This window comes from Mandrillus leucophaeus, unplaced genomic scaffold (genome assembly GCF_000951045.1).
Source record: "Mandrillus leucophaeus isolate KB7577 unplaced genomic scaffold, Mleu.le_1.0 Scaffold1031, whole genome shotgun sequence".
NCBI classification, from domain to species: Eukaryota; Metazoa; Chordata; class Mammalia; order Primates; family Cercopithecidae; genus Mandrillus; species Mandrillus leucophaeus.
The window spans coordinates 162,311-167,473 of NW_012098444.1; positions in this window are offsets into that span (position 1 = coordinate 162,311).

Genomic DNA, 5,163 nt, shown 5'->3' on the forward strand with positions numbered 1-5,163 from the left:
TCACTCGTTCTAGCCCAGGCTGGAGTGCAGTGATGTGATCTTGGCTCACTGCAACCCCGACCTTCCCAGCTCAGGAGATCCTCCCACCTCAGCCTACCAAGTAGCTGGGACTACAGGTATGTCCCTCCCACCATGCCCAGCTAATTTTTGTATTCTCTTGGAGGCGGGGTTTCCCTGTGTTGCCCAGAGTGGTCTTAAACTCCTGGGCTCAAACCATCCACCTACCTCGGCCTCCCAAATTGCTGGGATTACAGGCATGAGCCACTATGCCTGGTTATGCTCCCAGCCTTTAGACATCTTTTAAGATTGACATATTGTAGTTGCACGTGTTTATGGGGTGTGGAATGAACCCACCTGTAGAGGATCCCTGGCCTGGCAGAAAGAGCGGCCGGTGGCCTTCCTGGGCTGTCAAGGTCTTGCTGTGTCGGCAGGGGGCAGCAGCTGCCAGAAAGTGCGCCGAGCCTTGCGCTGCGTTTCTCTGCTCGCGCTGCGCGTTGACCCTCCAAGCCTGCGTGATCAGCCTCATGGGCACTTTGCAGAAGGGCCTGAAAAACTGCACATAGAAGGGTGGGGGTGTGTATACATCAGAATGGAACCCCATGTGTACTTCTCAGGGGCCTCTTGCATTCCCATATGTCCTCGGAATCGCCTACTCTGTGTGAGAGCTGGCTCGAGTCTGCAGCGCAGCTGGTCTTTGGAGGTAAGATGTTCCACATCTGCAGATGCGAACTGTTCTCCTCAGAGCTCACTTCCTTCCTGGGCCTCCCTAGTGTCTTTTCCCTCTCCCTTTCCACAGCCTCTTTATAAATTTCTCCACCCATGCCTGCTCACCATTCTTGAGCCCCAGGCTGCACCGCGTTGCTCATGCCCTGGGATAAGGGAACCAGGAGACCATACACTGGTTGGCAAATGGATATATGTAGTTTACTAAGAAATGTTCACCAGGATGGTTCAGTGTACAAACACTGTGGCAGGTCTTGTTAGGAACACTATAAACTATAATGCCACGGTGGGTCTTCCAGGTAAGGAATGCAGGTGTGCACAGGTGGTGCAGGGCAGTGAAAAATAGATAACCAGACCAGGAATGATGGCTCACAGCTGTAATCCCAATGCTTTGGGAGGCCAAGGTGGGAGGATCACTTGAGGCCCAAGTTTGAGGCCAGCCTCAACATCATAGTGAGAACCCGACTCTACAAAAAGTAAAAAAATTAGCCAGGCGTGGTGGCGTGCACCTGTAGTCCTAGCTACTCCTGAGGCTAGTGGGAGCATCTCCTGAGCCCAGGAGTTTGAGGCTGCAGTGAGCTATGATCACACCACTATTCCAGCCTGGGTGACAGAAGGAGAACCTATTTCTAAAAATAAGTAGATAACTAATGAGGGCTGCAGTCAAGGAGAAATCCGGGAGGTTACAGCCGGGCATTGCTCTCTGAAGCTCTGAAGCAACCCCTTGGTTTCAGACTGGAGAGGTGGCCCCTAGCTCCAGTCCTCGTTCTTCCCAAATCTGTCTTGAGCTCCCAGGGCCTGTGTCTCACCCATCTTGGTGTTCTCAGGACCTGGAATGTGGAAATTTTCACTGAACAGCTGTCTACTGACTGACTTCTGCTTGTGCACAAGTCTCAACCTGTCAAACTGCTGCCTGTCTTTGAGGACCAGATCATGTGGTCAAAAGTCCACATGAGCTGGGATTCAACCACAGGCAGCTCTCTAGCACAGTCCGAGTTAATCCTTATTACTCTCAAGTTCCCCATGGCTCTTCTGACTTACTGAAGAATGGGCCCGATGTTGTAGACATGTCTCTTGTTGGTCCTGAGTCCTCAGAAGAAGGGGTCAGTATCATCCCTGACTCCGTCTCACTCAACACATAACACAATAGACATATGCACAGAGACCATACGTGATGTATAGTCTAAACTGGGACAGCTGAGTGTGAAAGGGGACAGGTGTAACCTGGGACTGGCTTGCGTGATCTAGGATATATGGTCACCCTCATTCTAGGGACTCAGTAAACATTAGTTCATTTGAGAGCTTAGGTGTTAAAAACACCGACCACACTCTTCAGAGAGGGTTGTCCTTGGCCTGCCCCTGCCACAAGGGGTTGTGTGCACAGGGAAAGTTCACTCAGCTCCTCTGGGCCTCACTGTTCCAATCTGCCGGAAGTGTGGCCAGCCTCAGTAGATAATCTCTAAGGTTATCTAAAGCACTAAAATGATACAGCGGGCAGTGGAGGCTGGGCCATGCGAGGAGTTTCGATGGATGATGTGAAATGGTGCATGTGTTTGCCGAGAGGGTTAGGGGTTGGAGCATGAGAAACCTGAGCAAGTCCAGAGTTGGTTAGGACCCAGGCTGGAGGCAGCAGAGGGCTGCTGGATGTTTCTGCCTGGGTGTGAGATGATGATCATCCACTGAGGTCGAAGAGCTCGGAGTGCTGGGCAGTAGTTTCTCCTTCTCCAGGCAGGCAGGTGGCTTTCGCTGCACAGTGCAGATAAACTTGTTGACTTAATCAAACATAGGAGGAAGGGAGTGTCAAAATGAGTTTCTTCTGCACTTAGAAAAGAGGAACCTTCTTGGTCTAGGACAGAGTGGAGGAGCAGGGCTGCCTTCTTCCTCAGCTGCTGCTTCATCTTACATGCTCCTTCTAGGCTACCCCGTCCTGCTTCCTCTCTCTTTGTGATTTCTGCAATAACATGCAGAAGGGCTGGATCCTCTTCTCATTGACACAAGGAAATCTGAGTTGTGCCAGGGCCTGCTTTTTTCCAGCAGGAAGTCTTAAGGGACTGGGGGCCTGGGGCAGGAATGAAGGCTGGAGGAGGCTCAGGGAGCTGTACAGGTTCTCAGGGGCTGCTGCGGTTTAGGGAAGAAGGAGAGGATGTTGCTTAATGTCACGTCCCTTCTGTGCTAACCTCAGTGTTGCTATGGTTTCAGCCTCCCACTCAACTTGGAAAGAGTGGCCAGGAGCCCACCTGCCTCTGCACCCCAGGGTGGGAATATAACAGTTCCTACTGTACTCACATCTGACCTGTCTCCAACTGATCTTCACCCCTTTTACCAGATCCCCTCTCTCACTTTGGGTAGAATTTCAGAAGCCTCAGATTACAATCCTCTCCCTTCAAACAGTTGCATTTGGCAATAGCTACCATGGCTGCCCCATTGGAAGGGACTGTTAACAGAAAAGGGCATGAGGCCTTAGGATGGTCTCCCTTAGGAGGAGGGGAGCTACGTGTTCATAACACTAACAAAAACAAACCCAAGGTTAAAGAAAGTGAACCAAGTATTTAGTTCACCTGCCACCTGGGATATACTTTTTAATTTTTTCTGAGTTGGTTAAAAATATATTTAGGGCCAGGCGCGGTGGCTCACGCCTGTAATCCCAGCACTTTGGGAGGCTGAGGCGGGCAGATTGCCTGAGCTCAGGAGTTGGCAACCAGCCTGGGAAACATGGCGAAACCCCTTCTCTACTAAAATACAAAAAATTAACTGGGCGTGGTGGTGGGCACCTGTAGTCCCAGCTACTCAGGAGGCTGAGGGAGGAGAATGGCATGAACCCGGGAGGCAGAGGTTGCAGTGAGCTGAGATCACGCCACTGCACTCCAGCCTGGAGTGCCGTCCATCTCCAAAAAAAAAAAAAAAAAAAAAAAAAAATATATATATATATATATATTTACCAACACATTCAGAGAGGATGTGACAGAGATAAAGGCAGAATAAGAATGACAGGAAAATTGACCTGGAACCATAAATGATGAGAATGAGAGAAAACTGCAGCTAGACAAACCCAAAAGAATTGGAGAAAGTGGAAAAAGTGAAGCAGCAGGGAAGAGAGACGTGAAAATTCATGCTGGAGGGAGGGACATCAGAGATAAGAAGAGGAAAGCCTCCGCAGGTGACCGAGCTGGTAGCACAAATGATACTCATACGTGCCAGGACTCTAATTGAGCCCAGGTTAGATTTACAGCCCTCCTTATCTTGACCTGTCTCCAAGTTCCTAGGTGAAGTGGCCATTCCCAGCGCTACCCGAATCCTTCAGCTGACTGCCGGCCAGAGGTTTATGACTCTGATGTCAGGAAGCTCACTGATGAGTCTTGTTTCAGCACGTCCCACCCTCTGTTGGCTCCAACAGTGTTTGATATCCAGCAACAGGAAACCAGATGCTGTGAGTCAGCTCAAGCTCTAGGCAGGACCCATGGAAAGCACAGGGAAAGGAGTTTCCCTAGGAACTCCTAGGAAATCCTTGAATTTCCCCCGGGAAGTAGGTAACCTATGTGCCAGGTGGGAGAAGACTGAGGAGAATGTGCCCTGGGATATGGCTGAGAGCCTCTCTGCAGCTCTGCACCATTAATTCCATGGGGATTACTAAAGCATGGGGAAAACTAAAGCCACTCGAATCAAAATGGTGTTGCTTTCTTGAGGACCGCTGGTTGTGAGAGATTTATGCTTCTGTGTGGGATATGTTCTTTCACCTATAAACATCAAAATCCCACAATGAAATGGGAATAGAAAAAATGTTTATTTCCCACCCAACCTTCATCTTAAACATGGTTCAATAGGAAGGCATCACTCAGAGACCCTGGCCCAGAGAGGATCCTTCTATGACTCTAGTTCCTAAAATGTGTTCTTGAGATCAACAATATAAACATCACCTGGAACTTGTTAGCAATGCAAATTCTCAGCCCCCCACCTCCACTCCTCTGCCCACAGCAATACTGCATTAGAAATTCCTGGAGTGGACCCCAGCATCTGTTTAACAAACCCTTAGAGTGATTCTAGTGTTCCCTGGAGTTTGAGAACCTCATCTTCCAGGCAGGTAGAAGGGATGTGGTAAACAGTGCACATGGCTCCTAAGACTTGTCCCTTCACTCACCTTTCACTGGCCAGAGCAAGTCACCTGGCCTTGCCCCCCTCATTACCTTCTGCCATGATTGGAAGCTCCCTGAGGCCTCCCCAAAGCAGAAACCACTGTGCTTCTGTACAGCCTGCAGAACTGTGAGCCAGTTAAAACTCTTTTCTTTGTAAATGACCCGTCTCAGGTATTTCTTTATAGCAATGTGAGAACAGACTGGTACAATGTGCAAAAAAATTGAAAACAGGCTCTTGAAATATTTGTACACTCATATCGAAGCAGTATTATTCACAATAGTTAAGAGGTAAAAGCAACCCAAATGTCTA